Source organism: Rutidosis leptorrhynchoides, chromosome 11 (genome assembly GCF_046630445.1).
Source record: "Rutidosis leptorrhynchoides isolate AG116_Rl617_1_P2 chromosome 11, CSIRO_AGI_Rlap_v1, whole genome shotgun sequence".
Taxonomy (NCBI): domain Eukaryota; kingdom Viridiplantae; phylum Streptophyta; class Magnoliopsida; order Asterales; family Asteraceae; genus Rutidosis; species Rutidosis leptorrhynchoides.
The window spans coordinates 37,495,001-37,520,692 of record NC_092343.1 but is presented as its reverse complement, the minus strand read 5'-3'; the positions used below and the strand labels follow the sequence as shown (position 1 = coordinate 37,520,692).

Here is a 25,692-nt window from a genome sequence, read left to right as displayed (position 1 = left end):
ATGTTTTGTTTGTTTGTTTAAAACACGACAATAATCAAGTGAAACTAAAGATGGAGAACTATTTGATGAAATGCCTTTATCACATCCTCTTATTTTGAATCTTAAACCTTTCTCAGTTTTGTCCATTTTTTTACTCGTAGAAATTGATTGAATAGTTCTAATTTTGTCAACTGTGTAATTTTACATTTGGTACTTATAGATGTCACCAGTGATCGAGTACGAGTGTAATGCATAACGGGGTTTAAGGACGATAAAACTAGGGGTGTAAATCAGGCGAGATTTCGAGTCGAGCTTAAAATGAGCTCGAGACCGAGCTTATTTTAAGGATGGATTACTATATGAGCTCAAGCTTGAACTTTTTATATCGAACTCGAACAAATTTACGAGCCTAAACGAGCTATTGATTTATATACATATATTAATATTTTTGTCCAATAATATAAGAACTAATTGCGTAATAAGTTATTACTCCGTATCTATGATAAATTATGATATAATAAGTAATCGTATTATATGTGATTGAAAATAGGTATGATATCGGTACAGATACCGTTACGTACCGAACCGTACCTAAACTGAAAGTACCGAAACCGAAATTTCTCAAAATCAAGAACCGAATACCATACCAAATTAAGAAAACGAGACCGAATTCGGTATCGGTACCGGTATTTTCGGTATACTACCGAATGATACTGAATTCTTGAAACAAATGTTTAATTTCTCACCAATTTCTACCCCCGAAAAAAATTGTTTCTCACGGCCATTTTTGTTAAGATATTCAACCCATCTGCCGCAAAGATGAAAAGAAATGGAGAAAGTGGGTCGCCTTGCCTAACCCCCCGCTCTAAATTAAATTCACTTGTCGGTGACCCATTAACAAGTATCAAGGTAGAGGCCGACTTTAAGCATGCCAATATCCATTTTCTCCATTTAACCCTGAATTCCATAATTTCAGTCATCTCCATTAAAAATTCCCAACTAAGACAATCAAAGGCTTTCTCAAAATCCACTTTGAAAATAACACTTTTTAGGTGCTTATGCTTTAGAAACGAAAGGATTTCATTCGCAATGAGGGTCCCGTCTAAGATATTCATTCCTTTAATAAAAGCGCTTTGTTCAAACCCGACAAGATTAGGAATAACCTTTTAAAGGCGATTAGATAGATGTTTCACAATCACCTTGTAGAAGCTACCGGTTAAACTAATCGGACGATAATCATTCAAGCCAACGGGATCCGATTCTTTCGGCACGAGAGTGATGAAAGAAGCGTTACATCCCTTCGAGATCTCTCTTTTTTCCCAAAACAAATTAATAGCCTCAATAAGATCACCTTTAATAGCGTTCCAACTTTTCTTGTAGAACCCATATTAAATCCATCCGGTCCAGGAGCCTTCGAACTTCCGCAATCTTTCACCGCCTCCCAAATTTCATTTTCGCTAAACACTAATTCCAAATCAATTGCTTCATTAGAAGACAGTGTATAAGCAAAAGAACCAAAAGAACTACTCTCCACATGCTCGGTACCATTTAATCCTTCACAGTTTGCTCGACCTGTAGGCCCAACGGCTTGCGGCCCATTTGTGAGACAATTAAAGTAAGAAATGCATGTATTCTAAGTTGATTTTTTTTTAAAAATAGTAATTTTATTGAACCCACTTTCAAAAATGGAAAAATCGGATTTTTTGTTACAAAAATGGTAAAACCGAAGTTTGAAACTTCGGTTTTGCCAAATCCGAAGTTTCAAACTTCGGTTTTGATTTTTTTTTCTTTTTTTACAAAAAAATAATAATAATAATAATAAAAGTTCGGTTTTGCTTTTTTTAGTATTATAATTTTTTTATTTTTTATTTTTTTGTAAAACCCTATGGATACAATGAACAAAGAGTAAATTAAGGTGCAAATTACTACTGTACAATAAATAAATTACTCCGTATAAATTACGAGTAAAAAAGCCATATGACCTGTTACAAGGACAAATCTTGCAGACAAATAGAACAAAAAAAAAACAGTAACCTTCCTTTCTCTTTCTTCAACCTTGTTAGAATTGTTATAGTTTTAGATTAATTAGAACTTGATTGGTTTTAATTTATTTATATGTTATATAAAAGTGATGAGTATTATTTATATGTGAAAGATGAGGGGTAGTCTTTGTAAATAAGAGAATATGGAGCAGATTTAGAGAAATGAGTTTTATTGATTTCAGATATCTTGTGTACATCCATTTGACATCCAACACCTATTTATAGCATACATATGTCGGTGTAATTTTTTCTAGTAATTTCTTAACTAGCTAAATCTAGTTTCTTCTAGCTAGTATTTGTAATTAAATATCTATTACATTAGAAAATATCTAATGTTACTAATTATTTCTAGTATAATCTAGAAAAACATTATATTTTAACACTCTTCCTTAATGTTTTTCGATGTTACTACGAGCCTGTTGCGTAGAAACTCGAACTTTGGTCTTGGGAGTGCTTTGGTGAATATGTCAGCAATTTGCTCTTCAGTCTTGCAATATTGTAATTCAATATCTTTTTTGGCTGAGACTTCTCGTAGAAAGTGATATTTAATGTCAATATGTTTTGTTTTACCATGGAACACAGGATTCTTTGCCATCGCGATTGCAGACTTGTTGTCGCAGAATATTTTTATAGCTTCATCCTGTTTTTCGCCCATGTCTTCTAGAATTCTCTTTAGCCATATAGCTTGATTAGCTGAGTTTGCGGCTGCGACGTACTCGGCTTCGGCTGACGATTGTGCCACCGTTTCTTGTTTCTTTGATGTCTATGAGAATACACCAGATCCAAGTGTGAATGCGTATCCGGAAGTACTTCTCATGTCATCCACCGATACGGCCCAATCACTGTCTGTGTATCCATGAAGCTTCGAATCTATAGTAGGCTTGTACCATATTCCATAGTCCATGATACCTTGCAAGTATCTTAATATTCTTTTAGAAGCTCCATAATGTATTTGAGTAGGGTTTTGCATGTACCTGGATAGTAGACTCGTTGCGTACATGATGTCAGGTCTTGTTGCTGTTAGATATAGTAGACTTCCAATGAGACTTCTGAATCTTGAAGCATCCGCTTTCTCCGATCCATCTTCTTGTCTCATCTTCTCATTGGCAACTAGTGGCATCGCGACGGTTTTACAACCATATAGTTTAAATTTTTTCAGGAGATTTTCCATGTATTTCTTTTGGCATATGAAGATGCCTTCAATTTCTTGACTGATTTCGATGCCAAGAAAATAGCGCATCAATCCAAGGTCGCTCATCTCAAATGTTTTCATCATGTCTTCTTTAAACTCTTGTATCATTCTCTCATTGTTTCCAGTATATATTAGATCATCGACATACAAGGAAATAATGAGAGTGTCAGAGTTACCTTGGGTTTTGATGTAGAGTGTAGGCTCACTTTGACTCCTCCTGAAACCTGAACTTGTGAAGTAGCTGTCTATGCGGCTATACCAAGCACGTGGCGCTTGTTTAAGTCCATATAAGGCTTTTTTGAGCTTTAGGACTTTTTCTTCTTTTCCTTTTTGAATGAACCCTTGTGATTGCTCGACGTATATTTCTTCTTCTAGAAACCCATTTAGAAAGGCTGATTTAACATCTAGTTGGTGAATCTTCCACCTTCGTTGAGCTGCTAATGCCACAAGTGCCCTTATAGTATCCAGTCGTGCTACAGGTGCGAAAGTTTCATTGTAGTCGACTCCAGGCTGTTGTGAATTGCCTTTAGCTACTAGCCTTGCTTTATGTTTTTGTATAGAACCATCAGGATTGAGCTTTGTTTTGTAAACCCATTTTACTCCAATGATTTCTTTATTTTCTGGAGGATCAACTAACTCCCATGTGTTGTTTTTCTCGATCATTCTTATTTCTTCGTTCATAGCAGACACCCATTTTTCATCTTTGGCTGCAACTTCATAGCTTTCAGGTTCTATAGTTGTAAAGTTGCAAGTCTCTTATATCTCTGCTAACGCTTTGACTCTTCCAGGTGTTGACTCTAGACTTGAATCTTCTTGCGCCAAAGGTAATCTTGTTGATGGAGAAGTTGGTGTAGAAGGGCTTGTTTCACCGGTACTTTCTTGTTGTTCAGAATGCTCAACTTGTAGTGGTTGTTGGGCTGGAGTTTCTATCGATATCCGCATCAGATATGTTTGTTTTTCAACTTTGTCTTTCTCCCAGTTCCAAGAAGCGTCTTCGTCAAACTTCACGTCTCGGCTGATCACGATGTTATTAGTCTTCAGGTTATAGACTCGGTAGCCTTTAGACTGTGTGCTGTAGCCCAAAAATATTCCTTTTTCTGATTTTTCTTGGAGCTTGTGATGTTTCTCCTTAGGAACGTGGATGTAGCAAATACTCCCAAATACTCGCAGATGTTTCGCTGATGGTTTCTTCCCACTCCATGACTCTATTGGAGTCTTGTTTTCTACGACTTTCGTGGGACATCGATTTAGTATATAGACAGCCGTGTATACAGCTTCAGCCCAGAAACTGTTTGGAAGGCCTTTTTCATGTATCATTCTTTTGGCCATTTCCATAACAGTTCTATTTTTGCGTTCAGAGACGCCATTCTGCTCTGGAGCGTAACCAACAGTGAGTTGACGTTTAACATCTTCATCTTCACAAAATTTATTAAATTATGTAGAGGTGTATTCTTTCCCTCTATCACTCCTTAGTGTTTTTATATAACGGCCACTACTTTTTTCTACGAAGTTCTTGAACTTCTTAAATATCGAAAATACTTCTGATTTTTCACACATGAAATAAACCCACGTCATTCTAGAATAGTCATCGATGAAGAGAATAAAGTACCTATTTTGGTTAAGAGACGGGGTCCTCATTGGTCCACATACGTCGGTGTGCACCAGCTCTAGTATACCTTTCGCTCTCCAGGCTTTGTCACGAGGGAAAGGTTTTCGATGTTGCTTGCCCATCATACAGCTTTCACACGTGTCAGTGATCTCTTCTATGTTCGGCAAGTCTCTCATCATATTCTTCTGTTGGAGGATTTTTAGTGCATGAAAGTTAAAGTGACCAAATCTTCGATGCCATAGCCATGATTCTTCAACTTGTACTTTTATTGCTGTGTCTATGATATACTGCCAGCGAAGTGGAAAGTTGCAGTTCTCCATTGGCACTTCAACTATTAATTTGTAGTTGTTTTTCTTGTCACGAATAACACATGAATTTTCTTCGAAGAGTAAAGAGTAGCCGTGCTCCATCATTTGTCCAACACTTAGCAAGTTACTTGCTAAGCTTGGTACTAGAAGAACGACATTAACAGATCGAGTGGCGTTATTAGTTTGAACAGTAATAGTACCTTTGCATTTAGTGTCAACAAGCGCTCCATTCCCTAGTTTGACGCGGGACTTTACGGACGTGTTGATACTATCAAATAACTTTTCATCTCCTGTCATGTGATTGCTGCACCCACTGTCGATCAACCAAGTATCGTCCCACTGTTTATTTGCGACATGACAGGCATAGAATAGCTGATTTTTGTTCTCCGGTATATCTTCACTTTCTTTCGTGAAGTTAGCTCGATGATTTTGTTTTAAACGGCAATCTTTTTCTAGATGCCCAAATCTTTTGCAGTTATTGCATTGTGGCTTTCCTTTGTGAAAACAATCTTTCTCCAAGTGGTTTGTCCTTTTGCAAATACCACATGGAGGATAGGTTTTTCTTCTCGGATCGAACCCGGTTCTGGGTTTTTCTCCTCCTCTCGAATATTCTTCAAGATTTCTTTTCCCCCATTGTTTGATTTTTAAGACCGTAATTTGAGTTTAGACTGAAAGGCACTTTCAAGTGAATTTTCATTACGCCGACTCAGTCTAGCCTCATACGCTTCAAGAGAGCCAATTAATTCCGTTACTGACAGAGTCTCGATGTCTTTTGACTCTTCAATAGCGGTAATGACATGATCGTATTTTTCTGTCATACTGATGAGTATTTTTTCTAGGATCCTTTTATCAGTTATATTATCTCCATAGGCACTCATTTGATTTACTATTTCTTTAATTTTAGAATAGTAGTCTTTAACGGTCTCAGTTTCCTTCATATTTAAATTTTCAAAATCTCGTCTTAGAGTTAGTAGTTTGACAGATCTTACCTTGACGTTTCCTTGAAATTCTTCTTGAAGTATTTTCCACGCCTCCTTGGCTGTCGTAGCTCCCATGATTCGTGAAAATATGGACGGTGTCAAGGCTTGTTGAATATATCCTAGAGCAGCAGCATTTTTTACAACATTTTTGTTGTATTTTTCCTGTTCTTCCGCGGACAGAGTTTCGACGTCTTTTGGAGTTGTAAAACCGACTTCGACAATATCCCATATGCTTTGAGCTTGGAAATATGTCTTCATTCGGATACTCAAAAAATCATAGTTATCACCATCAAAGATGGGGACGGGAATATTGTACGCACCAACGGTAGTCATGGTGTGTAGCGACCCCGACAAATCGTCAAATGACGGCGTCATCTACGTATGGTCCCATTACATGGTCGTAAGTCTTTATAACAAAGTTTGACCGAAAAGTATGTCGCATTCATTTCATAAATAAGGGTGTTTCAAAGTTTACAAAAGTAGTTTCCATAACAAGTACATAACAATGTTTAAAGTTTGTATGAAACACATGCGACACGATTAAAAGTAGTCAAAAAGACGCTCCACGTATGCAAGTATACTCGACATCCAATGCAAGTATCAAATAGTATGAGCGGAAGCATGTATCACCTAAGTTCAAGGACCTGAGAAAAACATAGAGAAACTGTCAACGAAAACGTTGGTGAAATCATAGGTTTAAATAAGTAAATGAGTAATAGTAAGTTGAACCACAAGATTTGCAACATCGATAAAGCCATAGTACATTCTAAAAGTTAATATTCACGAGCACCCAATTATCAAAGCTTAACGTTCCGTCCGTTGAATACCCCATCAATTAGTGCTAGAACAACACTGTTCCCGAAAATATATTTCATTCGTAAACGGTAGCGAACCGTTTGAATGAGGGTTTGTCAAACCCATATGGCCATATAACATAAGTTCTCGCTTACACCATCTGATGTAACTAATGATAATCGGATTGAGGATTTTCGTTCTAAACTCGTATGTAGAATGTTTGTTTTCCCGTTCTTGTGTTCACTTAGTTCAAAAGAATCGTTTATGTTTTCTCATCCCAAAAGTAAGTTTAAAAGAGTAAAAGTGGGACTATGATCTCACCTTGTATGCACGAACCAAAAAGTACTTCGACAAGTAACGTGTGCAAAGAACAATGCTAGTCTTGACCTAAACAAATAGGTTGTATTAATAACGATAGTCACGAAGGGTCAAAGATGTTCAATTAGTCCTATGGCTCAATACGACTCGATTAATATAGCATGTGAATCAAATCATCAAGTTTCATGCAAGACACAAGTATAAAAGCATGTTAGAAAGATTGCATAATTTATTGGCTAAGTTTGACAAAAAGTCAAACTTGGTCGGTCAAAGTCAACGAAAAAGTCAACACGTTCGGGTCGTGTCCCGAACTATTTTTCTGAGGTTTTTAATCATGTATGAGCATGTTAGGACAAGTTACATGTGAATCGGAGGTGCGTAGCATAGCAAACATTATTCAAAAATTGACCAAGTTGGACATAATCTGGCCAGGTGATTCTGCGCGCCGCGCGGGGTTGGGGCGCGCCGCGCCACTACCTGGGCAGAGAATCCTGGTCAGTTTTTCAAAGTGTGCACGAACCAAAACCTTTTCTAACACAACTCTTGACCCGCAAACACTTATAACGCCTATCATACATCGTTGGAAAGGTATTTTGACGAGTAAAACAACTAAACACATATCATCAATCAAACTTCCACTTGCAACAACCAAAAACCGCAATTAATGTTCCTCATTCAATGCATACAAGTCATAAATGCAATTTAATGATTTGGCAACCAAATTACATGAACGGTATGCCGTTTCGAAGGTAATTAAGCATACAACACAACCTAACACTTACAATTAACATTATCAAGCATTTAATGCATCAAGATTCAATTTACTTCTATCAAACCCTAACCCAAAATCACAAATTCAACAATCATGATTATGAAACTAATCCATGTCAACCTACATACCAATTTGAAGCTAGTGATGTTAGGAACACAATTTAAACATGAACTTTCATCATCAAACAACATATGATCATCCAAAATTCAAGAACAACACACCAAAATTCAAGTTCATGCTAGTTACACTAAAACAACGAGATCGAGCATATAAATCATATATTCATGTTAGACTTGAGCCATAGACACTAATTAACACTTTTATAAGTTAAAAACATCAAGAACACAAAATCTAGTGATTTTAGAAAGTTACCCAAATGAGATGAAGTTGGTATGGAATTGAAGAGGAGATCACGAGGAGTTCAAATATGTAATTTGTTTGGCAAGATGACCGCTAGCTCGATTTTGGATGATGAATCTTTGTATGGAAGTTGAGAGAAAAGTTGAAGTAGTAAGAGTGAAAGAGATGAGATTGAATGGATGAGGATGAGGGTTGACTCTTTGACCTAGTCAAAAGTTTCAACCCTTGGCAAGTTTGGTCCCTTAACTTTAAAACGGGTGCGGGAATTACCTAAACAAGATAATTCAAACACGTATCAACGATACGTGTTATAAACATATAACGGAACATAAATAGTTAAACGGAAAAGTTGACGGAAAAAGGCGGGATGTTACATTACCTACACCTTAAAAGAAATTTCGTCCCGAAATTTAAGTAGGCGTAGTAGTCGTTGTTTCTTCCTCGAGATCTTGCGTTTCCGAATTCACGAATAGATGAGGATACTTCCTTTGCATTTGATCTTGTCTTTCCCAAGTAAACTCGGGTCCTCTTTTGGCATTCCAACGAACCTTAACAATCGGTATTCGGCTTTGTTTCAATGTCTTGACGGAGGTGTCCACAATTTCAACCGGTTCCTCCACAAAATGAAGTTTGTCATCGATAGTAAGTTCTTCGAGAGGGATGACGATATCGGGTTCGGCAAGACACTTTTTCAAGTTAGATACATGGAAGGTAGGATGAACGGAGTTCAATTGAGGCGGAAGATCTAAACGATAAGCAACGGTTCCAATACGCTCCAAGATTTCGAAAGGACCAATATACCGCGGATTTAGCTTCCCGCGTTTCCCAAAACGGATTACACCCTTCCAAGGTGCGACTTTTAACATTACTCGGTCACCGATTTGAAATTCAAGATCGTTGCGTCGTTTGTCGGTATAGCTCTTTTGACGACTTCGGGCCGTCCTAAGCCTATCTCGGATTTGAACGATTTTCTCGGTGGTTTCGTGAATGAGTTCGGGTCCGGTGATTTGCACGTCGCCTACCTCGGCCCAACAAAGAGGTGAACGACATTTGCGGCCATATAGCGCTTCAAAAGGTGCGGCTTTAATACTCGCGTGATAACTATTGTTGTAAGAGAACTCGGCGAGAGGTAAGTGCTTGTCCCAAGCTTTTCCGAAATCAACCACGCAAGCTCGTAACATGTCCTCTAAGGTTTGAATTGTACGTTCGCTTTGTCCATCGGTTTGAGGATGATATGCGGTGCTCATGTCTAAACGCGTTCCCAACGCTTCTTGCAATGTACGCCAAAATCTAGAAACGAAACGGCCATCTCGGTCGGAGATAATCGATAAAGGTACACCGTGTCGGGCTACGATCTCCTTAATGTAAAGTTGCGCAAGTTTCTCCATTTTGTCCGTTTCTTTCATGGCAAGGAAGTGTGCGGATTTGGTGAGACGGTCAACAATAACCCAAATGGTATCATAACCGCCCGTCGTTTTTGGTAACTTGGTGATAAAATCCATCGTTATCCTTTCCCACTTCCATTGCGGGATCTCGGGTTGTTGAAGTAGTCCGGACGGTCTTTGGTGTTCGGCTTTGACTTTGGAACATGTCAAATACTTGGAAACATAAGTAGCTACGTCCCTTTTGATGTTCGGCCACCAATATAGTTGTTTAAGGTCGTGGTACATCTTATTGGCACCGGGGTGAATCGAGTATCGTGACTTATGGGCTTCGTCTAAAATAAGGCTTCGTAGGTCCCCATAACTAGGCACCCAAATCCTTCCGGCGTAATATCGGAGTCCGGTCTCCCTAATTTCGAATCGAGAGACGAGAATGTTCAAGAGCTCGTTTGAAAGGTTTTCATCCTTGAGAGCCTCATCTTGGGCTACCCGAATTTGGCTATTAAGGTTTGTGTGGATGGTGATGTTTAAGGCTCGGACACGAAGAGGCACCGCTCTTTCTTTTCGACTTAAAGCATCGGCTACTACATTTGCCTTCCCGGGATGGTAACGAAGCTCGCAATCGTAATCGTTTAAGGTTTCAATCCACCTTCGTTGTCTCATGTTTAGTTGCTTTTGATCGAAAATGTGTTGGAGGCTTTTGTGGTCGGTAAAGATAGTACTCTTGGTTCCATAAAGATAGTGTCTCCACATTTTAAGTGCAAAGACAACGGCTCCGAGTTCGAGATCATGTGTCGTATAGTTTCGTTCATGAATTTTGAGTTGTCGAGAAGCATAAGCAATGACTTTCGTTCGTTGCATCAATACACACCCAAAACCATGTTTCGAGGCATCACAATATACAACAAAGTCATCATTGCCTTCGGGAAGTGACAAGATAGGAGCGGTGGTTAGCTTCGTTTTCAAGATTTGGAATGCGGATTCATGTTCGGTCGCCCAAATGAATTTCTTTCCCTTGTGAGTCAATGCGGTTAGAGGACGTGCAACCAAAGAGAAGTTTTCGATGAATCTACGATAGTACCCGGCGAGACCCAAAAATTGACGAATGTGAGTAGGAGTAGTAGGAGTCTCCCATTTGCTAATGGCTTCGATTTTCGTTGGATCGACTTTAATACCTTGGTCACTTACAACATGACCAAGAAATTGAACTTCCTTTGACCAAAATTCACACTTGGAGAATTTGGCATAGAGTTGTTCTTGTCTTAAAAGTTCAAGCACAAGTCGGAGATGTTGTTCGTGCTCTTCTTCATTTTTAGAATAGATCAATATGTCATCGATGAACACAATAACGAATTTATCGAGATACGGTTTGCACACGCGGTTCATAAGATCCATGAACACCGCCGGTGCGTTAGTGAGACCAAATGGCATGACAAGGAATTCATAACTACCATAACGAGTTCGGAAAGCGGTTTTGGAGACATCTTCCCCCTTAACCCTCAATTGATGATAACCCGAGCGGAGATCGATTTTCGAATATACACAAGACCCTTGTAGTTGATCAAAGAGGTCATCGATGCGAGGAAGAGGATATCGGTTCTTAACCGTCAATTTATTTAGTTCACGATAATCAATGCACATTCGTAGGGATCCGTCTTTTTTTTTAACAAACAAAATCGGAGCGCCCCAAGGTGAATGGCTAGGTTGGATAAAACCACGATCAAGTAGTTCTTGGATTTGACTTTGCAATTCTTGCATTTCAGATGGAGCGAGTCTATATGGTGCACGCGCTACGGGTGCGGCTCCTGGAATAAGATCGATTTGAAATTCAACCGGTCGATGAGGTGGAAGACCCGGTAATTCGTCGGGAAATACATCGGAATAGTCACTAACAATTGGCACATCATCGATGTGCTTCTCATCGGACTCGACTTTCTTAACGTGAGCAAGGATCGCAAAACAACCCTTACGGAGTAGTTTTCTAACTTTAATACTCGAAACGAGGTTGAGTCCGGTGCAACTCTTATCGCCATAGACGATCAAAGGTTCACCATTCTCGATAGGAATTCGGATTGCGTTAAGATCACAAAGAATGTGAGATTTCGTTTTGACTAACCAATTCATACCGATTATTACATCAAAGCTTCCTAGTTCCATGGGTATCAAGTCAATTTCAAATTCCTTACCCAAAATGTTCAAAGTACACCCCCGGTAATATGTGTCGGCACTTAAGAGTTTTCCGTCGGCCACTTCGATGGAATAAGTAGTATCTAAAGGGTGTGGTGGAGTGCAAAGGGTAGGAGCTAAAGTCTTGGACACAAAACATTTATCGGCACCCGAATCGAATAAGCAAGTAACATAAGAGTTGTTGAGAAGAAACGTACCCGTGACTAGTTCATTGTCATCTCGGGCTTCCTCGGTGTTGATGTTAAAGGCTCGGCCTCGGTTGTTGGGGTTGGCTTTCTTTTTCGGGCATTCGTTCTTATAATGGCCCGTTTGGCCACATTCATAACAAGTGACCGTCCTTGGAGGATTGGGCCCCTTTCGAGCGACGGGGGCGGTGCTTGTGCAATTGTTGGCCCTATGACCAACTCCTTGGCAACGGTGACAAATTAGCTTGTTACATTCGCCGTAATGATGTTTGTGGCACTTGTTGCACAAAGGTAAGTTTCCGACATAACCCTTCTTGCCGTCGTTGTTGAAGGGCTTTTTGGTGAAGGTGTTGTTGTTGTAGTTGGTTGATGGAGTGGCTTCCCATTTCCTTTTGTTGCCACCCGACTTGTCCTCGGCCTTAGGAGCCGGCACTACGATTTCGTCAACCGTTTCAATTAGTTGGCGAGCCATGTTCATAGCGGCTTGATGAGTAGTGGGTTTGGATGACATCACCCCTTGTTTGATGCTTTTTGGAAGACCGAGCATGTAGAGCTCAATCCTTTGAGATTCGGGGTTAACAAGATTAGGACACATCAAGGATAGTTCGGCGAAGCGTTGATTATAAGCTTTAAGGTCGTTTCCGACCGCTTTCAAAGCTCTTAGTTCTTCCTCAAGCTTTCGGGTTTCTTCGCGCGGAAAATATTCGACAATCATCTTTTCCTTCAAATCGGTCCAAGAGAGGGCATGAGCTTCATCGGTACCCACCGATTGAACATAGGTGTTCCACCAAGTGAGAGCAACACCGGAGAACGTGTGGGTGGAGTATTTGACCTTGTCTTGATCCCGACAACCGCTTATGCTAAAGACGGCCTCGGTTTGTTCAAACCAACGAGTAAGCACAACCGGTCCACCGGTTCCATCATAAGTGTGAGGTTTGCACCCCATGAAAGCTTTGTAGGAGCATCCCTCGTTTGAGTTACCGGCCCCATTGTTGTTGTTGTTGTTGTGGTTGTTGTTATTGTTATTGTTGTTGGAAGAGTGACCGGCCATGGCCGCATCTACGGCGGTAGCTATCATCCGTTCGAGAGCTTGTTCGGGAGTTTCATTGCGGCGTACACGACGAGGAGCCATTGTTCCTTCAAAACAAAAGAATACCGTTGGTTAGTATTCTAAATAATACTAACCGTGATATGGGATAAAGATAGAGAGAAAATTATCCTTGACCCGCCTTAAATTCTTTATGTCATAATGTTGGTATGTTCATATGAGTCACCGTAATATAATTTCTGGGAATTATATTACCCTAATTCATATGTGCATTCGACATTACATCATATAGTCAAGGTGGCGTGTCAATTAAATTATACAACGCAAGATTTAGATAGGATAAGAGTAGATATGAGTAAGAGAGTTCGAGTATAAATGCACAAATAGTCAAGTAATTCCTACGTCAAGTCTATATGCCGGTTGTAGTCTAGACTCACCAATGTACCCTAAGACGCGGGGTTGACACCAATGAACTCTAAATCCCTACAACCAAAGCTCTGATACCACTTGTAGCGACCCCGACAAATCGTCAAATGACGGCGTCATCTACGTATGGTCCCATTACATGGTCGTAAGTCTTTATAACAAAGTTTGACCGAAAAGTATGTCGCATTCATTTCATAAATAAGGGTGTTTCAAAGTTTACAAAAGTAGTTTCCATAACAAGTACATAGCAATGTTTAAAGTTTGTATGAAACACATGCGACACGATTAAAAGTAGTCAAAAAGACGCTCCACGTATGCAAGTATACTCGACATCCAATGCAAGTATCAAATAGTATGAGCGGAAGCATGTATCACCTAAGTTCAAGGACCTGAGAAAAACATAGAGAAACTGTCAACGAAAACGTTGGTGAAATCATAGGTTTAAATAAGTAAATGAGTAATAGTAAGTTGAACCACAAGATTTGCAACATCGATAAAGCCATAGTACATTCTAAAAGTTAATATTCACGAGCACCCAATTATCAAAGCTTAACGTTCCGTCCGTTGAATACCCCATCAATTAGTGCTAGAACAACACTGTTCCCGAAAATATATTTCATTCGTAAACGGTAGCGAACCGTTTGAATGAGGGTTTGTCAAACCCATATGGCCATATAACATAAGTTCTCGCTTACACCATCTGATGTAACTAATGATAATCGGATTGAGGATTTTCGTTCTAAACTCGTATGTAGAATGTTTGTTTTCCCGTTCTTGTGTTCACTTAGTTCAAAAGAATCGTTTATGTTTTCTCATCCCAAAAGTAAGTTTAAAAGAGTAAAAGTGGGACTATGATCTCACCTTGTATGCACGAACCAAAAAGTACTTCGACAAGTAACGTGTGCAAAGAACAATGCTAGTCTTGACCTAAACAAATAGGTTGTATTAATAACGATAGTCACGAAGGGTCAAAGATGTTCAATTAGTCCTATGGCTCAATACGACTCGATTAATATAGCATGTGAATCAAATCATCAAGTTTCATGCAAGACACAAGTATAAAAGCATGTTAGAAAGATTGCATAATTTATTGGCTAAGTTTGACAAAAAGTCAAACTTGGTCGGTCAAAGTCAACGAAAAAGTCAACACGTTCGGGTCGTGTCCCGAACTATTTTTCTGAGGTTTTTAATCATGTATGAGCATGTTAGGACAAGTTACATGTGAATCGGAGGTGCGTAGCATAGCAAACATTATTCAAAAATTGACCAAGTTGGACAGAATCTGGCCAGGTGATTCTGCGCGCCGCGCGGGGTTGGGGCGCGCCGCGCCACTACCTGGGCAGAGAATCCTGGTCAGTTTTTCAAAGTGTGCACGAACCAAAACCTTTTCTAACACAACTCTTGACCCGCAAACACTTATAACGCCTATCATACATCGTTGGAAAGGTATTTTGACGAGTAAAACAACTAAACACATATCATCAATCAAACTTCCACTTGCAACAACCAAAAACCGCAATTAATGTTCCTCATTCAATGCATACAAGTCATAAATGCAATTTAATGATTTGGCAACCAAATTACATGAACGGTATGCCGTTTCGAAGGTAATTAAGCATACAACACAACCTAACACTTACAATTAACATTATCAAGCATTTAATGCATCAAGATTCAATTTACTTCTATCAAACCCTAACCCAAAATCACAAATTCAACAATCATGATTATGAAACTAATCCATGTCAACCTACATACCAATTTGAAGCTAGTGATGTTAGGAACACAATTTAAACATGAACTTTCATCATCAAACAACATATGATCATCCAAAATTCAAGAACAACACACCAAAATTCAAGTTCATGCTAGTTACACTAAAACAACGAGATCGAGCATATAAATCATATATTCATGTTAGACTTGAGCCATAGACACTAATTAACACTTTTATAAGTTAAAAAAATCAAGAACACAAAATCTAGTGATTTTAGAAAGTTACCCAAATGAGATGAAGTTGGTATGGAATTGAAGAGGAGATCACGAGGAGTTCAAATATGTAATTTGTTTGGCAAGATGACCGCTAGCTCGATTTTGGATGATGAATCTTTGTATGGAAGTTGAGAGAAAAGTTGAAGTAGTAAGAGTGAAAGAGATGAGATTGAATGGATGAGGATGAGGGTTGACTCTTTGACCTAGTCAAAAGTTTCAACCCTTGGCAAGTTTGGTCCCTTAACTTTAAAACGGGTGCGGGAATTACCTAAACAAGATAATTCAAACACGTATCAACGAGACGTGTTATAAACATATAACGGAACATAAATAGTTAAACGGAAAAGTTGACGGAAAAAGGCGGGATGTTACATGGTGTACTCGAACGAACACCCAAACGGCTCTTGATACCACTTGTTAAAATTGTTATAGTTTTAGATTAATTAGAACTTGATTGGTTTTAATTTATAGGTTATATAAAAGTGATGAGTAGTATTATTTATATGTGATAGATGAGGGGTAGTCTTTGTAAATAAGAGAATATGGAACAGATTTAGAGAAATGAGTTTTATTGATTTGAGATCTCTTGTGTACATTCATTTGACATCCAACACCTATTTATAGCATACATATGTCGGTGTAATTTTTTCTAGTAATTTCTTAACTAGCTAAATCTAGTTTCTTCTAGCTAGTATTTGTAATTAAATATCTATTACATTAGAAAATATCTAATGTTACTAATTATTTCTAGTATAATCTAGAAAAACATTATATTTTAACAAACCTCCATTAAAATCTCCATTTTTAACCTTTCTTCTTCAATATATTACCTTAAACTTAATCTAACATAAAATCATCACCATATGCTTTAATTATATAGGTATAGGGTCAAAAAAAAAAAAAAAAACAAAACAAAATCGAAGTTCCAAACTTCGGATTTGGCAAAACCGAACTTTGAAACTTCGGTTTTACCATTTTCGAAATGATTTTGATAAAATTTCCATTTTTTCAAGTCTCTTTAAAAAAATTACTATTTAAAAAAAAAATTCATTCTAAGTTGATGCAGTACATGATCCCTGATCTAAAAATTAATACTCCGTATTTAACACCAACTTTAAAAGGATGATACAGTTGACTTTGACCAAAACTTTGATCTTGATGCATTTCAAGATTCTTGATTCAAAAGGTAAGAACTTGAACCAAGATTCTTGAACCTAGTCAGTAAAGTTCAAGATGATTTCAGGATCATTAATCTATATTGTACAACTTTAAAAAATTAGAACTTTTTTTTTTGAAAGACAAACTCATACACCCACCTAAATCTAACTCGAATATATACACCACGAATTGTCCTAAGCAGGACTCGAATTCTCAACCTCAAGGTTGTAAGGGTAACCTCGATACCGCCAAGCCATTGGCTCTTTGGTAGAACTTTAACTAACAAACGATTGACTCCACCAAAATAAGATGCATGTTGATGCATTTCAATATTCTTGATCCAAATTCTAGAAACTCAGAACAAAGATTCTTGAAACTTACCCAGTAAAGTTCAAGCACGAGACGAGTTTCACAATCATTAATCCAAAAATGTAACAGCTTGAGCAAAAATACCATAAGAGAGACTTCGAATCTTCATAAACCAAAATTACAAGATACACATGGGAACATATAATATCAACATAGCTCTATACACATTACACATATACATCATCATCTTTAACTTTATACACTATAGAAGTTGTAGTTTCTAATTCGAATGATTAAAACATTTTGATCACCCCGAAGCTTATATCTCTTTATGTATATGTACATATGTATAAGACAAGGTCCGGTCAAACCAGCAACAGATAACTGCTTGCAAAGTTTAAAATACGTCTCAAAGTTTCCAGACTGGTTGACCCGTTTCCTCAGTCCATGCAAAACTGCAGCCCAATCCAAAAACTCAGGATACAGACCCAAATCAAACATCTTAAATACTGCTTCAGCTGTATATTCATAATGAGAACCTCTAATGTAACCCCTCAACAACCATGTTAACATGTGTTTTTTATTCATTAAACTCGAGACCTTGATTCCAGGAAGCAATCGCGAAATAGCGTTAGTCTCCTTTTGTGAAGCACATATTGCTAAGACGATGTCATATAGGTTCGAATCGGGTTCTTTTCCAGTTATACCTATCACTAAAACACAAAAATAATGAACGGTAACCAGCGCAAACGTCATGATGATGTCAGCATCACCTCAGCTATTTTTTTTTTCTTCATAAAATGTTTTTCTAAATATTACCCAGCCGCAACGTGCGGACTTTCTGTAACATCCCGCGTTTTTCCGTTAAATTTATTTTTAACACTTTTTTTTTTAAATAAAATCTTTCGTTATTTAAATTCGTAGTTTCCGTTGACCAATGTTCTTAATTTTTCCCGTTATTTAATTATAACATCACTCGTTTACTCGAGCGTTTTTAAAATATTCGTTTGGTTAATTCCCGCACCCGCTTTGAAACTTGAGGGACCGAGGTTGCCAAGTGGGCAAACTAGTTGACTAGGTCAACTAGTCAACCCACGTTATCCACCCATTCATTTCACCTCCCACCTTCTCCCTCTTTTCTCTCTACTTCCCTTTCATGAACTCAAACACCCATCCTCACAAATTCATCATCTAAATCCGATTGGAGAAGCAAACATCAAAACAAATTACTTTTTCGTGATCCTCTCTTCATCCTCTTCGATTTGGTACCAATTTCATAGCTTGGGGTAAAGTTTCTAAAAACTCCAGATTTCTCTAAATTCGTGTTTTGACTTGAAATGGTGTTAGTTAGTGTCTATGGCTCGTGTATAACATGAAAATATGATTTATTTGCTCGATTTGTTGTTTTGAAGTAACTAGCATGAACTTGAAAATGGGTGTGCTTAATCTTTAATTTTAGATGAGTTAATGTTGTTAAATTGTTAAAGTTCATGTTTTAATTGTGTTACTAGTATCACTAGCTTCGTTTTGATGCATAGGTTGACTAAGAAAACTTCAAAAACATGAATATTGATTTTTGTGGATTTTGGTTAGGGTTTGATAGACTTAAAACGAACTTTTTGATGCTTGAATGCCATGAAATGTTATTTGTAAGTGTTTAGTTGTAATGCATGTTTCATTACCTTCAAAACGGCATATCATATGTGTGAATTGGATTCCCGAAACTTAAAATGCATTTGATGAACTTGAACTTTGAAAATAAACCTTTATTGATCAATTGACGAGTTTTCGGTTATTGTAATTGATGTTTTTGCTTGGTGAAAAGTAGTTAGTTGTATTCCTTGTCAAAATACCTTTCCAACGATATAAGATACTTGTTTTGGATGTTTACGGTTTAGGATTTATGGGTATTTGAAGTTGGATTCGTGCTTGAGTGTGAAAACTGCCAGAATTCTCTGCACAGGTAATGGCGCGGCGCGCCATATACCCGCGCGGCGCGCCAAAGTGGTCTGTCCAACTTTGTCGATTTTTGAATAATGTTTGCTATGCTACACACCCCCGATCAACATGAAACTTGGACAACATGCTCATATATGATTTCTAAGCTCATGAAAATAGTTCGGGACCCGACCCGACCCCATTGACTTTTTCATTGACTTTGACCAAGTTTGACTTTTAGTCAAACTTAACAAAACACTTATGCAATCGTTCTAATCTTATTTTATACTTGATTCTTGCATGAAACTTGACAACGTGATTCACTTGCTATACTATTCGAGTCGTAACGAGCCATAGGACTAATTGAACACATTTCACCCTACCTTGTGTCGTAACCGGTTAATTGATACAACTTATTTGTTTAGGTCAAGGCTAAGCAACTTTCATGCACACATTTACTTTGTGAAGTACATTTATACTCGTGCACTCGAGGTGAGATCATAGTCCCACCTTTTCAACAACTTTTATACTTTTAAATCGTGGGCTGAGAAACATATACTTTGTTACATCTTATACTGCTTACTTTTATGTTTTGAACACAAGTCCGATGAAACAAACATTCTACAGCGAGTTTAGAACAAAAATCCTCAATTCGATTATCATTAGTTACACTTGCCGGGTGTAAGCGAGAACTTATGTTGTATGGATCCATATGGGTTTGACAAACCCTCATTCAAACGGTTCGCTACCGTTTACGAATGAAATATATTTTCGAGAAACAGTGTATGTTCTAACACTATTGTGATGGGGTTCTATGGAAGGAATGTTAAGCATTGATAATTGGGTGCTCGCGAACCAACTTTTGGAATGCAACTTTTGGATGATCAATTTTATGGAAATACTAAATCTTGTGGTTCAAAATATAACTTTTATTAATACACCTATGATTTCACCAACGTTTTTCGTTGACAGTTTTCTATGTTTTTCTCAGGTCCTTGAACATTTGTGTGATACATGCTTCCGCTCATTACTTTTGATACTTGCTTGGATGTCGAGTATACATGCATAGTTGGAGCGCCTTTTGGCTACTTTAAATTGTGTCGCATAGGTTTCATTCGTACGTTAAACATTGTAATGTAACTAGTCTTTTGAACTACATTTGTAAACTTGAAACATCCTTTTACTTATGAAATAAATGCGACATATTTTGGTCAAACGTCATGATAAAGACTTATGACCACGTAACGGAACCTAAATAGTCGGCGTCGTCAAACATGATTTGGTCGGGTCGCTACACTTTCAACTCGTTAATTTCATTTTCCATAATTGTCGTCAGCCTCGAGTCCACGGCTGCACATATGTACATAGCTAAGAGACGTTCATAAACCACACCGTGATATGATGGGCCCCCTCTTCGGTTACCAAATTTGATAAGCGGACCCCATCTGCCAAGAGGGTAGATTGGTAATTTAGGATGAGATGTGTGTGTCTTGTATATCCAGATCGGAAATTAAACCAGTTTTGGTGAAGCGGTTTAGCTCTTTGACTACATCAGTCATGGCAATTAGATTCTTTAATTTGGATTACTAGTTTAATTGCATCCATGTAATTATCATCCTCCTGATGAAACGGATACCCAAAGTCAACCAATCGGGCTTTATTAAATAAAGAAAAATAAAAAGAAAGAAAGGCTCTTAAAGGTGTTGCACCTTGAAGAGTTTAGTAATTCGGTTGGGATTTTGGAGGGACTAGTCGGTCATGTTGGGGAAGAGTCGGGTTACGTTGACCTAACTTAATAGCATAAATATAGAGTAACATCAATATACCCCTTTACGAGAGCCTTTTGGCCAATGCGATGATGTGTAAGTTTCCTTAACCTCAATAAGACTAAACTAATTTTTAGCCATAACCAAATGCATTTCTAAAATATGTCACATGTGGAACATGATAGTTTTTGTACTAAAGAAGACACAATATAAGCATGGTGAAAAACTTAAGACAAAATTACGCTCGTCGTCCCTAAACTTGTTTCTAGCCTTCTCAGGTCGTCCTTTTTCTTTTTTTTTTCTTTCGTCGTCCCTAATCTTATATTTAATATCGCTGGTCGTCCTTCTGTTCATCTTCCGTCACATAAATCTGTTAACCTCAAGCACGTGAGAAACATGTGAGGGTGTTTAAGTCTTTTAGCTTCTTCAGGGACGACAAGTGTAACTTGTTCCCCTTTATAAACAAATCAAATCGTCCCTATTATCCCAGTTTTCCCACTTTCACGACTTGTAACCCTAACCCTAATTTGAAAAACAGTAACAATGGTGATTTGTAATTGTGGCCGGCCAGCTGTTATTCGTATTTCATCAACGTCGAAGAATCCAAATAGGCGATACTATTCATGCCCAACTAAGGTAAACAAAAAACCCCAAATTTTATTGCTTACAATACACGAATTAATGTTATATTGTTTACATAATTACCATGATTTCGTGCTTAGTACTCTAATTGCAGGTTTTTCGTTTGGATTGATCCACCAACTGCTGAAGTGAGAGCGAATGAATTAGTTGAAGAGCTTTTGAATGCTGAACAAAGAATATCAAGAAGGTTGAAGATGTGGATAATTTGTAGCTGGTTAATTTGCTTAATGTTCTTTTTTTTGTTTAAGTAATTTCATTTTGGAAATTTTCTTTTGATATTGTAGACCTGATGTGTTGTTGTAGTTCATTTAAGTTTGTACTTGTGTTGTTGTATTTCATTTAAGTTTGTACACTGGTGTAATCAATGCAATCAATGAATGGGTAATTTGGTTTATGTTTTGTTGTATTCAATGTTTCTTACATCAAGTCTAACAAAAGAGTGTAACAAAAGAAAAGTTACAAACTTCAAGTTTCTGATTAAATGCCATAATTTACTGATTCAAAATACATTCCAAACTGCTAGTTCAAATTACAAGCCACAAGTTGTAAATACATTACAACCCAAACATCTAGTGTAACATACAAGCCACAAGTTCTGTTTCAAAATGCATTACAAACCACAAAAGATGAATAACATAGCTAAACAAAAGCACAAGATGAATGTGCACAAACAAAAGACAACATAGTTGCACAGACTTCTTTAACTTGTTCCACTTTTTGATTTCTTCTTCTTAGTACCACTTCCTGAAGCATCACTTTTCCTTTTAGAACTTGCTCCTTCACTCTTGCACCCTCTTATATTATGACCAAATTCTTTGCAATTTGAACATTGAATGCTTTTACCCTTCTTGGACAACTTGTCATCCTTTGTAATGTTGTCGTTCTCTTCTAAACTTTTTCTTCTATTTTTCTTTGGCCTACCTGCAGTTGCTATTATCTTAGGTGGGATTAAGGTATAAGGAATAGCAGACTTAGGCCACAAAGCTCTCCAGTTTACAGGATTGATAGTAAATGCATAAGTTTTTCGCCATGTGCTCATCATATAAACTGGGTGAACCCACTGTTCTGGTGGATTAACTTCATCATCATTAGCAGTCCTGTTGTAAAGTGCAGCAATGGCATGCTTGCAGGGCATGCCTGTTATTTCCCACCTCCTACATGCACACTCTTTAGTACCCAAATCCACCACAACTTGTTCACCTTTTAGCCCATTAACTTGGTATTTTTGACTACCACTCCACAACACTGAGAACTTACTTGCTTCTTTCTTGTTTGCTTCAAATAGTTTGGTCCCATGTGGAGTTAAAATCCGATTACTTGCATCCTCATTGTTTGCTTTAACCATCACATTCACAATTCGCTTCATCAAATACTCTCTAACATATTCTAATGCAGAAATGATGGGTTTATCCCTTGCATCAACCAACCATCGGTTTAACACTTCACACATGTTATTTAACAAAACATCTGAAACTGCTCTACCTAACAACATGGAATTTAACAGTTTTATAGTATCAATATCATATACTTGAATTATTTAACAATCTTGTTGGAATAACAAAATTACAAACCTGAGAAATGGCTTCTAGCCCAATGTCTAGGTGGGATATCTGCTAAGTATTTATGGCAGTCAACATTGAAGTCTTTTAGGGACTTCATTGCCTTTTCAAACTCTGGAACAGTTGTTGCCATAGCACATTTCCATAAATGTTGTGTGTACACCTTTCCATTCCATGTTTTCTTCATGTTCTGATGAATGTGCCTTACACAGTAACGATGTTCAGCCACAGGAAACACATGTGAAACTGCATTAATCAACCCCTGTCACAGTTTAACAAATGCAACATCAACATCAATATTTTAGTAAGATATATATAAATACAGTGTTTTACATTGTAAATAAACTTACTTTTTGCCTATCACTCATGAAGGTGAAGTTGGAGAGTTGATCTAGCTCTAAATCTGCTCCTAATAGCTCAAGAAACCATATCCATGAGTTAGTGTGTTCAGCTTCAACAATTGTATATGCAACCGGATAAATACAATTATTTGAGTCTAGTCCAATAGCTGTCAACAACTATCCTCTAGCAGGCTCTTTCATGAAGGCACCATCAACACCAATTAAATCTCTACCAATTGATTTGAATCCCTTTTTCATAACACCCAAACATATGTATATTCTTTTAAAGACCCTAGTGTTTTCTCCATGGTTACCAGGTTCAACTTCAATCTTAACAGTAGATCCAGGATTACATCTCATTAATTCTAAAACATAATCTCTTAAAGCACCATATTGCTCAACATAGTCACCTTTAACAACTTTGTGTGCTTCCTGTAAAGCCCTATATGCCTTCATCTTTGAGACTTTAATATCAAGTTTAGATTCACACTGAGCTTTAACAGCTTTAATTGGGATTTTGGGATTGTTTGATACTTGATCAACTAACTCTGTGGAAAGGTATTTGTATGTGCACTGCTTAATATATCTTGAGTGAATGTAGGTATGTTCATCTTTTAATGTTTTGACAACCCAAGTTTGAGAGGTACTTTCTTTGGATACTAACAACACCCATTTGCATAGTAGATCTTGTGCCCTAACCCTTTTTCTCTTTTTCTGTTGGACCACATCTTGAAAAGCATTGATTCCATCTTTATTTTTGTCCACTTGTCCAACAGCATCTTTCTTAGTGGTCCCAATCCCATGTTCTCTTGAAGTTTGGCCAAAGTCACACTTTTTAATTCCAATAAATACCCCATTTTTAAAAACTGCAATTGAACCTTCACAACCATACCTAAGTCTATTTTTGTCATTTTTTATAAACACTAAGTTTCTTCTTGTTTCTATTGCATGTAAATCAACATATTGCTTTACCTCCTCTGGTGTTCCAAAGTCTTGCCCAAGATAGAAGAAGGTCTTATTATCATCTTTACCATTCATATTTTGCTGTTTTAGATCCTTAAGTTTCTTCTTCCTAATGTCACCCTCATCATCAGATTCATAGACATCATTGTTCACCTCAAAAATTCCCTCAATATCTTCATAGTTGTTATTCTCAACAATCTCCTGATTACCAGAACCCATAAACTCTACTTCTTTATCAATACTGAAGTTAAATTCTTGCATATCAACCTCATAATCTTCAATCTCATTATCATCAACAACATAGTCCTCATCATCACTATCAGTATCATTGTGAATCATTCTGTTGGGAAGCATCATTATGGTCACTCTCAGTATCACTATGAACCTCATTCTGTTGGGATGTATCATGTGGATCACTCTCACTACAGGTGTAAAGAAGACTTTCATCAACAATAGGTTCACTAAGTACATCACTCTCATTGTACTCTATCAATTGCAGCTTCTTTGGAGCAAGTGGAGTTTCTTCCTCTACAATTTCTTCTAAAACAAATTTAACTTTAGAGCTTGGACTCTTAAATGGGTTTACTTTAGGTTTCATACCATGCTCAGTGAAGAAGTCTATTACCTTCATTTCCTTTATAAACTTACTCAAGTTTATAACATCTTCATCACTACCAAAAGGTTCTAAACCAGAATCCAAATCATAACCAGGTTTTAAAAAGTGAAAAATTATGACACCATGACCATTGTAACCTAAATCTTGAATAATTTCCCCTAGTTCATGATATGAAAAGAAATCTATGTCAATCGCATCGATGTAGGTTACCTTTCCATTCAAGTATTTCCTTCCAGGATTATCTGTAAAATGCCCACCATGATGCAGCTTTATAGAAAATAAAGTACTAGTATGTTCTGCAACACATATAATTTTGGTGTTAATTTTGGTTAAAAACATAAATTGTGTGAGAGATAACAGACGAATAATTGAGTAATACTTACCATAAAGCTGATCAATATCGTAATGAACATCTGCTTCACGGATTTGGTAGAACTTACTCACCATTGCTCTGAATATGAAATTAGGGTTTACAGTTTGGTTTTCATTGAACGTAAAGGGATAAAAGGGACGATTTGATTTGTTTATAAAGGGGAACAAGTTACACTCGTCGTCCCTAAAGAAGTTAAAAGACTTAAACACCCTCACATGTTTCTCAAGTGCTTGAGGTTAACAGATTTATGTGACGGAAGATGAACAGAAGGATGACCAGCGATATTAACTATAAGATTAGGGACGACGACAGAAAAAAAAAAAGAAAAAGGACGACCTGAGAAGGCTAGAAACAAGTTTAGGGACGACGAGTAATTTTGTCAAAACTTAAGGTTACGCAAACATTAATCGAGAGAACCTAACTTTCAAAAGTACGTAGTAGGTCATTTGGGA

At 37.5% G+C, this 25,692-nt stretch overlaps 1 pseudogene; it reads right to left on the bottom strand.

The window, feature by feature from the left end:
- Positions 1–20,271: 20,271 nt before the first annotated feature.
- The window catches only part of LOC139874462 (pentatricopeptide repeat-containing protein At2g30100, chloroplastic-like), a 15,862-nt pseudogene continuing 10,441 nt past the window's right edge, over positions 20,272–25,692 (bottom strand).